Genomic DNA, 13,495 nt, shown 5'->3' with positions numbered 1-13,495 from the left:
CGGGTGCGGGAAAGCTGGGCATTTTAAAAGGGATTGCAGGAGCCCAGTAAAGAGATATGGGGGGAGAAGTCCTTCAGGATCCGCCCAGAGTGGGGGAAGTGGAGGGAGCTCCTCACCATCCCTTGATGAGATAGTAGCTGCAGTGAGGACAGCGCTGGAGGGGACTGGGAAGGTAGCCACGGCAACAGGCAGGGAAGCACCAGCAACCCTGCCAGTACAGAGGCCGTAACTAGCCCAGACCCAGCCTGCATACCTGTGCCCACTAGAATACGACCCCTGGGGATGACCCTGGGTCAAGATGGAGGTTGAGGGTGTATTGGGTACTTACCTTTTGGACACTGGTGCTTCCAGCACGATAGTCTATTCGGAGGACCCCGCAACCTCACCTCTATCAAACGGGGTGCCGTATCAACTAGTTGGGTTCACAGGAAATGAGAAGGCTGGGTTTTTCTCAGTCCCGCTCACAGTTCGTTTAGGAGCACTCCAAACACAATAGAAGTGCGTCCTGATGAACTGGGAGCAGGTGGGAAAAGGGATCTTGGGGGCTGATTTCATCATCGCTCGCCAGATCCTAGTAGACTTGAGGAATCACTGTCTATGGGGCACAGTGGGCACGGGAGCAGAGGGAGAAGTCATGGTTATTGATAAGAAACAGGGAAAAGGGACTCTGTGTACAATGAAGCCAAAAGTGGGTCACGACCTGGAAGTTCTGGTCAGTAACACCCCGGCCGAGTACCGGGCCTATGTGCAAGCAAACCTTGCAGCATTTGCCACCCATAAACACGATTGTGGGAGAGTCACAGGAGTGGAGGTTAGAATAGATGGGGATCCCATGTCCCGCCCGCAAAAGCAGTTTGGCTTTCCCCGAGAGGCAGAAGCAGACTTGGAGACAGCTTTAAGCTCGCTTGTCGAGCAGGGTGTTTTGAGATCCATAGCCACCCATGTCAACTCCCCGCTTTGGCCGGTTAGGAAACCGGACAATTCTTGGAGGGCTACGGTGGATTATAGGGTGCTCAATAAAAACATCCCATCTTGTGCTCCCACAGTAGCGGCGGTTGCGGATCTGATCGGGGAAATCCCTGCATCCGCAACCACGTTCACAGTGTTGGACATATCCAATGGGTTCTGGTCTATCCCTGTACGGAGGGAAGACCAGTACAAGTTTGCCTTCACCTTCCGGGAACAGCAGTATACATGGAGCTGCATCTCACAGGGCTTTCATAATAGTCCCAGCATCTTTCACCAATGCATGGCGAACTGCTTAAAAGGCTTCAGCCAGCCACACCAGCTGGTCCAGTATGTGGACGACCTGTTGTTGTTCACAGACAGCAGTGAGGAACACGGTCCACTGCTGGCCGAACTGCTGGTTTTACTGAAGGAAGGGGGTTTTAAAGTTAACCCCAAGAAAGCCCATATAGGTCTAGGAGAGGTAAAATTCCTGGGCCTGACGATAGGGGCAGGAGAAAGGGCCATTGATGAGGCTAGAAGAAAGGCAGTGCAGGAACTCCCTGTCCCTAGGGATGTGTCGGGGGTAAGGTCTTTCCTGGGAATCACTGGCTACTGTAGGGACTTCATCGAGGACTATGCAGCCACTGCCGCCCCTCTGCTCAGATTCCTACATAAGGGGGTCGAGTGGGAATGGGACGAGGGCTGTGAGGCAGCATTTGTCCGTCTTAAGAGAGACCTGCAGGTAGCACCAGCCCTAGGGGCAATTGATGGGGGGGGAGGAATTCTTCCTGGAGGTGGCAGCCAATGGTGACAGCTTAAGTGCAGTGTTGCTCCAGGAGCGAAACGGTCAGCTGAGACCAGTGGTGTACTCCTCCAGGTTCCTCAAGGAGGTAGAAAAGGGATACTCCAATTGTGAGAGGCACTTGCTTGCCACCCACTGGGCAGTAAAGAGAGCTCAGATCTTTATCGGAATATCCCCCGTTACACTCCTCACCCATCAAACCCCGACGCAGATGCTGTTGGACGGGAGGATTAAGGACGGGACAGTGAGCAGTGCTAGAATCACTCGCTGGACCCTCCTCCTCTCCCAAATGACTTTAAAGGTCAAGGGCCTCTGCGAGCCCAGGCTCGCAGCAAATTTAATCTATCCAGGGCAGCCGCATCGATGTTCTGTGGAGGGGGTATGGGACATTAACTTTGGATTTCGGGCAGGGATACACCCCACAGGCCGCGAGATCTACGTTGATGGCTCCAGTTCAGTGTCCGCGGGTACAAGACTCACGGGCTGCGGAGTTTGGGATCCCAAGGCAGGAATTGCCTTGGCTCTTAAACTCCCATGCACATTGAATGCCCAGCAGGCAGAACTCTCGGCGGTGATGTATGTGGTCACACACCCCGAGGAATTCCCTACCCCATACACGATTTGCTCGGACAGCATGTTCACTTGCAATTCGTGTACAGAGTATCTGGCGATTTGGTCACGCCGGGGGTACACCTCTGCGGATGGGAAGCCCCTTGTGACCAAACCCCTGCTAGAAAAGGTTGTGGCTGCAGTGGGAGAAACCGAGGATGTATATATCCATAAGGTAAAGGCCCACTCCAAAACTGCGCCACGGCGGGGAAGGTAACCAGCAGGCAGACCTGCTGGCAAGGGAAGGTGCTCGTACAGGTCGCCCATGGGACCCATACGAGGCAGGCAGGATAGCAGCAGCAAGAAGCAAGCCAGGGACACAAGGGAGCGTAGGGGCGGCTGCGGCCCCGGACCTTAAAGTAGTCCAGATGCAGAATCCGATCCTGAAGGCTGCCTTGGCTGCTATCAAAAAGGGGGAAAAGGCAGAGGGCCCATACAGTGCTGCAGATATTGCTGTGCGGGAAGGCATGTTGTTTAAAGGGGACAAATGGGTAGTGCCACCACAACACCGGAGGGAATTCCTTCAGCTGGCCCATGAGGGTCCAGGTGCGGGACACCCTGGGCCGGAATCTACCTGGCAACGGATAGAAAAGGCAGGGTGGTGGCCAGGCCTCTGGGAAGACGTCCGCGACTTCTGTGCAGGCTGTCTGGTTTGCGCTGCAAACAACCCAGACCCTCAGAAAAGGAAGGTGTCTATGGGACACGTCAGGCGGGTAGAGGGACCATGGCAGTCGATCCAGATCGACTACATCGGACCCCTACCGGCTGCCCAGGGAGATTATAAATACTGCCTCGTCCTGGTGGATGTGTTTTCTAAGTGGGTGGAAGCCTTCCCTTGCCGAACAGCTACCGTGATGGGGACTGCAAAAATCCTGGTGAGGGAGGTGTTCTCTCGGTGGGGTCTACCTCAAATTGTGGAGTCCAACCGGGGAAGCCACTTCACCGGCCAGGTGATACAGGCCACCCTAAAGGTGCTGGGGATAAGAGCCAAATGGCATGTCGCCTATAAACCTCAGTCTTCAGGCCCCGTAGAACGCCTGAACCGGACCCTAAAGGAAAGGCTGCGCAAGGAGACCGAACAAGTGGGTGGAGGTCTTACCATTGGTCCTCATGGGAATCCGGGCCAGTCAGTCAAAGAGCACAGGGTACTCACCCCATGAGCTGATGACGGGCCGGATCATGAGAACCCCAGTGCATGTGTTGGCGCCGGTTCTCACCGAAGGGCAGCTTCGAGAGGTGAACCGGGACCGCTTCGTCAGGAATCTGTTTGAACAGCTTCAACAGATTCACTGGCAGGCGGCCAACAACATGGGTAAACAGCACCGTGCCAATTGGCTGCTGCTAGAACCCCGTAGTCACCATGATTGGGAGGTGGTATTTGAACCACTGTATATGGGACCATACAGCATAGTCGACAAGGCTAGCCCTATGGTCTATGCGGTTCAATTGCCTTGCCGGGTGAAGTGGTATCACATTAATCAGTGTAAATTGTTTGACCCCAAAAGAGGTAAAAAACAGAGGGGACGAGCAAGGGAAGGGAATCAGGCACTGGGGGAAGAACAGGCCCCTGTGGATTTTGAGGCTCCGGAGGAGGCAGTGGGCCCCGAAGCTCTAAAGCCGGGGCTGGTTCATTGCTCCAGTAAGGCTATCCCACCACTGGGTAGAGGTTCCCAGCCCACTAACAGAAGTAGGGAGAAAGGCTCTACCATTAGCAAGGTCCAAGGGGAAGCTGAACCTCCCATGGTGGATCAGCTGGGGCTAGCCCAAGAGGTGGAGGAGATAGCACTGCAGCCCATAACGTGGGACTCTGCACTGACAGTAAGGAGGAGTGACAGAGTGCCACAGACCAGGGCGCCGTGGTCCCCTGTTTACTTAGCTCCCCACCCCAGACCGAGAAGGCGAAAGACAACAGGGAGGGTGCTCTGTTGCGCTAGCAAGGGTCTCCCACCGATTATCCGGGGCTCGGGAGGGCCTTGGAGGGCAGCACAAGACTCATTAAGGGGGACTATACGAGCTCCTCAGCGGAGGGCATCCTGGTTCCCAGGGTACGGTCAGCCGAGTGGTCGACGACGCCTGTACAGTGACAGGATATAGCCTGGTCACCCGAGGACGGGTGGCGGTGTATATATTTTCCCTTTCTGTTTTGTTACTTTGTGTTGTGTGTATATGTGTTTAGGTAAGGCAGTGACGGTTGGGTACAGCATTTTTGTGTTTGGAACACGTTAAGTGGGCCGAGCCTGGAGAGGTCTCTCAAGGCAAGGCCATGTTCTTCTTGCCTTTCAGATGTCAATACCTCCCTACTGGACGTTAGTGATGCTGGTATCGCTAAGGATCTGCACCGGGCACCGAGGGGACACCGAGGACTCCCTGGTTTTCGGGTGCTCCGGGGGCAGAGCGCCGACAGTGACCACAGGAGAAGGGACTCCGGCAGCGGATGGCCGGGTCACCTACTCCCATGAGGGGAAATGGCCTGGGTGGTTGGGATCGAACTCCACCAAGTACTCCAACCATAAGGACTTTACCTACGGAGAGGCTCCCTCCCCTGCCCGGAGATCACTGTGGCCACTTCCAGAGTGAGAGTGACAGAAGGCAGGAAGGTATACCTAACTTGCCAAGGGGACATACCTCTGGGACGGTGGTGGTGGCTCAGAAAGCTCAAGAGGGACGTGGGAGACCGACACTCGAACTGGGAACGTCTGGATAATGATACCTACCGAACCATCATGGGGTCATCTGGCGGGGTCACGGTGTGCTGCGTACGACCAAGGAATTTATTTGTGTATGTGGGGATCCACTCGCGTGTGTTCAGAGGGGGTCTCCATTGCTTTCTATAGGTGGTGGCAGGATGTCGGGGATTGGGTGGTATGGGATCGCAGCGGGGAGGCGTGTGTGACCCCCAATCCCCGGGTACCAGTAAATGCCACCGAACTTGTAGTTCTGGAAAGAAAACCCCCACCCACGGCCAAGCCCGACAACAACCAGGGGGCTGGGGAATGGTTTAGCATTGGTCCCTACCGAGAAACTACTTTATCAGGGGGTACACTACACAGTGGCATCAGTGGTGCTAATTCTGACAGAAGTCCGCCTACCTACGTGGTGTCCCCGGGAAACCGAGCTGTGATACCAGGCTCTGCTGCGGGAGATGTTCCGGAAGTTCTATGAACTGGACTTCGGGGATGTCAAAGTGACAGACTTGTATAAACAGTGGGATAGGGCCGAACCGGGCAGGCAGAGGCGTGGCACTTTAAATGACATTTTCACGGGGTTTAACACCGGTGCGTCCGCCATAAACAGTTTGGATAACATGCAGCTGGCCCTCCAGATAAATGGGTTAAAGAATCAGCTGCGCAAAATCCTGGGGGACGAGAATACCGTAATGGGATCCGCGCTCCACAAAGTGGTGGCAATTGACAGTTCACTTAAAGGAGATTATCTCTCAATTGGAGGCACAGGCCAGGGCTGTAAACGCCTTGATTCAGGAGGATAGAAACGCCTCCGATCAAGCCGCCCAAAATGAGGTGTGCATGCTCTATTGGGCCTGGTTGCTGGGAGAGGGACGGATTAACCTCGAGGATCTGAGACAGGGACAGGTTCCCTCCTGGATCAGCAACCAGCACTTAGCAGCACTGCACCCTTACGATAATGTTTTGAGTCCTTGCCAACTTCGTGTAGCGTCGGAAGCCTACCCGGTACCGGTGGACTGTGGAAAGTCAAATCATACCATCATGGGTGTGGTGGTCAGGATGCCCGTGATGGGGGCGTCCCCACGACCAGCACCCCTGTACCGAGTGGAGAATGTGGGAGTCATTCGTGGAGGGGTGCATATTCGATTCCAAGAGGTCCCACCTTATGTCACAATGTGGGAGCACACTGTGACAGGTACAGACCTCTCGGGTTGTCGGAGCAGGGGAGCACAGGTAATCCTGTGCCCCCAGCACTTGAACGCTTTTGCAAGGCCACAATGCGGGTTCAGCACTGCTGGGGCAGAGCCTATCAATTGCACAATGGAGGTAATGGCCCCTAACCACATGCCTCCACAGGTAGCATATGTCGGCAGTGGGACATATTGTGTCACCACAAGTGCCCAACGGTATGAACATGGACCGGGAAGGTGGTGTTTTAAACCCAGGGCAGAGGTTCAAGTGGCACACACCAGAATCACACCCATCCCTGAACCTTCCACGATTCACCTCACGGTACAAAACAACCTCAGCCACCTACAACAATATGTCGCCCATTTTGGCTATCCCATTGCCCCACTACCTGAGAAACATACAGCCCTCCTCCAGGCAGTGGATTTGTCTCAAAAACATTTTTACACCATGGAGCAGAAAACTGAAATTCTAGCAGGGGAGATTGCCCAGATTAAACCCCCAGCATGGTGGGATTTGGGAATACGGGCAGACATACCTGCATGGATCTGGGTGGGATTGCATGCCTTAGTAATCGGACAACTCCTGATTGTGGTATATCTGCTAGTTACAAGCTGTACGCTCAGGAGAAAAAGAAAAAGAAAGCAGTTCCTCAGGCTACTACATAGACAGGAGAGCCGTTGCTAAACACTCAAGGCATGTAAACAAAGCTTGACCGCGATACTTAGGCAGTTTTGTTATTCCCAGGGATGACTGCGTTTTCATACATGGCCCCTAGGGAGTTTGCAGGGCAGGTTTCTTTGTTTTACGGTTAAGACTGAAACGAGACTCAATGTACAATTACTGCTGTAATCTTAAGTACATATATGTATATTGCTGTCGTATATTGTAACCTGTTGGATTCTGTGTTTTGTATGGCGTTAAAAGGAATTACGATATATATCAACGGGATCAGTTTAGAGTTAAACTGGGGAAATTTGGGAGACCCAGGGTTTTTTCCACACCCTGAACTTTGACACACTCGAGTGGTGTCTGACTGTGTCAGATGGGGGATTATGTAGTGGAGGATGAAAACGCCCTCATTTTACCCAGAAGGAAAAGAGCTGTGGGATCAGTCTGTGCTGTGAATTGAAACCGATAACAGTTTGACCTTGGCAGAGCAGTGATTGGACAGGGGAGGACACCGGAGGGCCAATGGTGAGACAGAGTCAGCCCGAAGCATAGGGCTTTCAAGCCAATGGGAGAGCACTTGCTCGAAAACTGGGACTCACTCACAGCCATGATCGGACTATTGTCTTCCCCATGTTTACACTATGGAAGGAAATTATGCAGACCTTTAGAAACCAGGGAACCCAAAACAAACCAAGGACCTACACAATGGCTACAGGAGGCCAATGCAATCAACACCCAATCAAACCTTGAGTCGGTTAACATCAGTGGAAAAAAAAACCCCAACAATCTAAAACTGCTGCTTTTTTCAAAATCACAAAGTCCACCAATGAGAAGAATCGACTTCAGCAGGAGAGGCGGACTGGATAATCTGGCTATAAAAAAGGGGTTTCTGAAGTAGTGTGTGTGGTGTTCCCTGCCCTCGTCATCCAACAACCACAACCAGCAAGACCCTCGACCAGTGAAGGAAAACCAGTGTCCGAAGACACCGAAGATAGAAGAAACAAACCACTAGACTGCAGAGGCACAGTAGTGAGTATAACCTCTGGTCCCCAGAACTCCCAACTCAGTTAGGCCAGGAAAGGTGGGAGGTTGGGCATTGTACTGCTAAACTTGTGTAAAGATTTTCGTTGTATCCGTTTAGTGGGATTTAGGGGGATTGTTTTGTTGGTGTATTGCTGTTTGTTGAGATACACCTTGTCAAATAAATTGGAAGCCTAAAGTTCCTCTTGGAATCACCTTGTCTCAGTTCTATTGTATTACATCTCCTGATCATGAGTCTTATGTCAGAACAGTGTAAGGGAAGCTAGGAGCGCCTCGAAAACATTGTGTGTCACAGGCTAGGGAAGAAAGGGGTTAGGAGTGTTTGACACTCACAGGTGCCTCACAGGCTAGGCATCAGCTGTGGGGACACACGAGTCTCAAAACCCCCTTCATAAGCTGTGGACACAGTCTCTCCAGGGGTGCTCTTGCAGCACTCAGGGTACCTCACAGGCCAGGCATAAGCTGTGAGGGCAGAAGCCCAGAGAGAGACACCCAAGGCACAACAACACTCCCTGAGAAAACCCCTTACAGGGTGGATTTATCTGGAGCATCCACGATGCTGAGAATGACGTGAGTAGCACGTGTGGCGAGATGGTCTTACTGCAGGTAAAGGGTCCACAGCCAGATAGGGAATGGAAGACCAGCAGGAAGAGCAGTGCAAGGAAGGTAGTGCAGGGGTCCCCTGCGGTCATCCCACTGCAAAACAGATACACCGCTTTGGGTACTGTTGAGGGGGATGACTCACCAGGGGAGGGCAGCAGCAGCCAAGTTCATGGCACCGTGGCTGGCTCTGCTGCACAGGAGGGCAGGAAAAAGAGTGGGAGAATGATAGTGATAGGGGATTCAATTGTAAGGGGAATAGACAGGCGTTTCTGCGGCCGCAACCGAGACTCAAGGATGGTATGTTGCCTCCCTGGTTCAAGGGTCAAGGATGTCTCGGAGTGGGTGCAGGACATTCTGAAAAGGGAGGGTGAACAACCAGTTGTCGTGGTGCACATTGGTACTAATGATATAGGTAAAAAAAAAGGATGAGGTCCTATAAGATGAATTTAAGGAGCTAGAAGCTGAATTAAAACGTAGGACCTCAAAAGTAGTAATCTCGGGATTGCTACCAGTGCCACTTGCTAGTCAGAGTAGGAATCGCAGGATAGCTCAGATGAATACGTGGCTTGAGCAGTGGTGCAGCTGGGAGGGATTCAAATTCCTGGGGCACTGGAACCGGTTCTGGGGGAGGAGGGACCAGTACAAACCGGACGGTCTGTACCTGGGCAGGACCGGAACCAATGTACTAGGGGGAGTGTTTGCTAGTGCTGTTGGGGAGAAGTTAAACTAATGTGGCAGAAGGATAGGAACCAATGCAGGGAGACAGAGGGAAACAAAATGGAGACAGAAGCAAAAGACAGAAAGGAGATGAGTAAAAGTGGAGCGCAGAGAAACCCAAGGCAAAAAACAAAAAAGGCCACTGTACAGCAAAATTCTAAAGGGTAATAAAAACGCAAGCCTGAAAGCTCGGTGCCTTAATGCGAGGAGTATTCGGAACCCAGGAGAAGGCTCTGAGCTAATTAGAGTGGGTGAGAGCTCAGATGAATAGAACCCCAAGAAAGAATGCAAAAGGCAGGAGGCAACAGAGCAGAGTAGCACTGAGGTAAGTGTAAACCACAAGCTGATAGGAAGGGACAATATGTATGAATATAAAGGAGCTGCAGGAGGGGTCAAAACTAAAAATCATGGTTTAAAAACTAGTATTAAAACATTCTACCTAAATGCACGCAGCATTCGAAATAAAGTAAATGAGTTGATGGCACAAATCATTACAAATGGGTATGATTTGCTGGCCATTACAGAAACGTGGTTGCAGGGAGGCCAAGACTGGGAATTAAACATACAGGGGTATCTGACAATTCAGAAAGGTAGACAAGAAGGGAAAGGAGGTGGGGTAGCTCTGTTAATAAAGGATGATATCAGGGCAGTTGTGAGAGACGATATTGGCTCTAATGAACAAAATGTTGAATCATTGTGGGTGGAGATTAGAGATAGTAAGGGGAAAAAGTCCCTGGTGGGCGTAGTTTATAGGCCCCCAAATAATAACTTCACGGTGGGGCGGACAATAATCAAGGGAATAATAGAGGCATGTGAAAAAGGAACGGCAGTAATCATGGGGGATTTTAACCTACATATCGATTGGTCAAATCAAATCGCACGGGGTAGCCTGGAGGAGGAATTCATAGAATGCATACGGGATTGTTTCTTAGAACAGTATGTTACAGAACCTACAAGGGAGCAAGCTATCCTAGATCTGGTCCTGTGTAATGAGACAGGAATAATAAACGATCTCCTAGTAAAAGATCCTCTTGGAATGAGTGATCACAGTATGGTTGAATTTGTAATACAGATTGAGGGTGAGGAAGTAGTGTCTCAAACGAACGTACTATGCTTAAACAAAGGGGACTACAGTGGGATGAGGGCAGAGTTGTTCCTAATTCTTATGTTCTTGTGTTCTTATGACAGGCTGCGCCTGTCCTAGTCACAGTTTTGGTTGGGAGGGGGCAGGTGGTATTTCAGTACCGGTGATGGTGGCTATCTTCCCTGGGCCATCTAACATGGTTTGGAGCGCAGTTAGAAAGCTATTGAATGAGTCGGGAGGGACTGGCTTATCTGTCTCGGCCTTTTTGGCCGGGGCTGGAGAACTCTTTCCTGCACTACTCTTCCAAGGATTTCTACAATCCTTTCTCCAGTGCCCACTTTTTCCGCACCCGAAGCAGGTATGTTTTGTATCGGAGGAGTTGCCCCCCTCGTGGTGCCATTCCCTCTTGTCTTGGCTAGGTCGGATTTCATGGACCCTTCCTTTTTGTGGGAGCTCTTCCATCCCTCTGCCGTTCCAGTAAGCTAGGGTCAGATGCCTAAGCACTCCCCATTCGGTGGCTTGGGGATCTCTTGGGTCGAACCAGGCCTCAGCCTTGGTTCTTATTCGGGGTAAACTGTTAGCTACTAGGCTTCAGGGCCAGTAGGCTAACTCGTCTGGGCTTAAGTGATCTCTGTCTATGTCCCCACTGCAGGCGCTTTGGTACACAGGCCAGTCGGTCTGTGAAAGCCTGTGGGGTTTCCCCGGCGAGTTGCACTGTTTTCTCTACTCTGGAAAAGGAACTTCCGTCATTGCAGCCCATGGCTTCTAAAATGGCACAAGTGTTCTCCGTCCCCTTTTTCTCTCAGTAGAGAGGGACTGGTACAGCTTGCTGTCCAAGGATAGGAGGAGCATCTTTGCCATTTCTGCATCGTCGCACCCATTAATATCCCCTGCCTGTTCCACCTGCATAAAGTGAACTGAGGGTGTTAGCTTTCCCAGGTGGCTGTTGGGGAGTGTGGGGGACCACAAACTGATTTTCCAGGGGCCCTGGACCCCCGGCAAGGGCGGGCCAAACTTCTGTTGCTGGACTGGGCACATTGGCCCTGGTTCTGGCTCTCCCTGTTCGGCTCGCCTACCTTTCCTCCCTGCTGCCAGACCGAGCTGAAACTCGGTGCCACAGGCGGTGGTGGTTCACTATCCCTGTCTGCCTCACAGCTCGTTCACCCCTCCTGCTGCTGAACCGGTGTAGTCACCGGTGCCACAGGTGGTGACCGGGCAGTTTCCTCCTTCTGTTCCAGGTTTACCTGGGGCATACCCGGGCTTATTAGGCATAGCATGCCTTTTGCCTTGGAAAGAGCAAGGTTAAAACTCTTGATTTGTTGCTGGCAGGGACCGTGGTCTCCCGATTCAAACCCATTGGTGCTAGCTACTTTATGCGCTGCCTGCACATCTTTTGATCTTTCCTCGAGCTCTTTTACTTGTAGGTTGAGGCGAGTGTTTTCCTCTCTCATTATTTTTGGCCTCGGTAACCTGACATTGAAATTAGTCTTGACTGTTTTTAACTCTTTCCATTATCTGGGTCGTTTCCAATTTTAGCTTATGGAGTTCTCCCCATAATCTTTCTTCTGACATAATCCGTTTCTGATAGTTCTCTGCACATTCGCATAACTCTGCCTGTAATGTCTCATTGGTTTTATCTAGGAGTTGGACCTGTCGCTGTAGACAGACCAATCAAATTGCCTTCTCTACTGTTCTTTGTGATGCTTGCTTGCTGTCCACTGGGCTGCAATGTCAGCTGGACGCTCAGCGCGCAATAGACCAAGCACCCATTCCTTAGTTACATTGGCCTTCTTATACACAGAGTAGGAAATCCTCTCTTTCATCTTGGTTCTTTGCTCCAAACCAGCACTCTCCGCATCACACCACTTGTACCAGAGTTCTGCCACGGCCGCTATTTTGTAAGGGGGTGGTCCCAGGGGTCAGGTTCACCTCTGATCAACTTGAGTGGTTTGAATCACTCCCACACTCTTGGGTTCTAGACTCTGGATTTATTTGGGGGATGTGATAAAGTGCAAAGGACAACTGGTTTGTTGCAAAAGAACTTTGATTTTATTAAAAACAAAAAAATACAATGTCAAACTTATAATCACTCTAATAAAGAACAATGCATTACACATTCAAAGGGGGTTACAGTAAAATTACACCTCCCACCTCCCAATACCTAATTCTAGCTAGGTTGGACTCCAGGGCGGGCAGGCACTATGCTTACCAATCCTGGTCAGTTAGCAGTAGTTCGTGATTTTGGGGTTCGTTGAATTCTGTAGGTTCTGCTTGCTGTATTCCGAATGTCGGAGAAGACTTCTTGCTGCGCAATCTTCAGTTGTGTTGAGTCCGCTTATGCGGTAAGACGCGTTTTGGATCTATGGGGTAAGTACCCGGGTTTCTTCATTAGAAATAGGTTAAAAGTTTCTTTAGGTAATGTTTTCACCTGTTGGTAGTCAGGGCTTAGATTGTAGAGTGGAAACTTTTCGATTCTTCGGTTTCTTCATGTTGGAGTTTTGTTTCGAGTTTGGTCGATCGCGGTGGTTTTTCGTTGGGACCACATTGGCTGTGGTTGGTTGCTTCCGTGATGGTGATGTCGTTCCTTCATTCAGAAATTCAGGACTTCGAGGCTGGAGAAGTTAGTTTTCAACTGTCGCATTGGTTTCTCTCCCTTCTTGATGGCATAGTCATAGTATAGCACGAGCAATATGGCATCCAGTGTCTCCTGAGGTAGTAGCAAACTTGCAGCTACCTAGCAACCCGAACCTCTGTTAAAAACAGGGGCCAGTTATACGGTTTGAGCTGTGCTAATCTTTGTGCCAAATCAGCTCAGGATTCTTTGTTTAAATTTGGCAGGCTTGGCTTTTCTTTGTAATATTTTGACTGGCTCGTTAAAAGTTAATATCTCTTGAGTGGGTTGCATTTCTAAATCTATTTCCTGATGGAAATATTAGCTTGCGAATCGCAATGTTCTTTTGTGCTTAGTTTTTCGCATACAGGCTGTAGTGGGCCCTTTGTTCTTATTCATGTTGAAGATGGCTTTGCTCAGTTTGGTTTGATGGCTGGCCATCTCTGAATTATTGTTGCAATGTAAATGTCTCCTGTGGGGAAGGGTTTTCGAATGTCCATTTCTCCAGACAAGTTAACTTAGTCTCAACACCTAGA

Source organism: Pristiophorus japonicus, chromosome 1 (assembly GCF_044704955.1).
Source record: "Pristiophorus japonicus isolate sPriJap1 chromosome 1, sPriJap1.hap1, whole genome shotgun sequence".
NCBI classification, from domain to species: Eukaryota; Metazoa; Chordata; class Chondrichthyes; family Pristiophoridae; genus Pristiophorus; species Pristiophorus japonicus.
Note: the sequence above shows the minus strand (reverse complement) of the source record.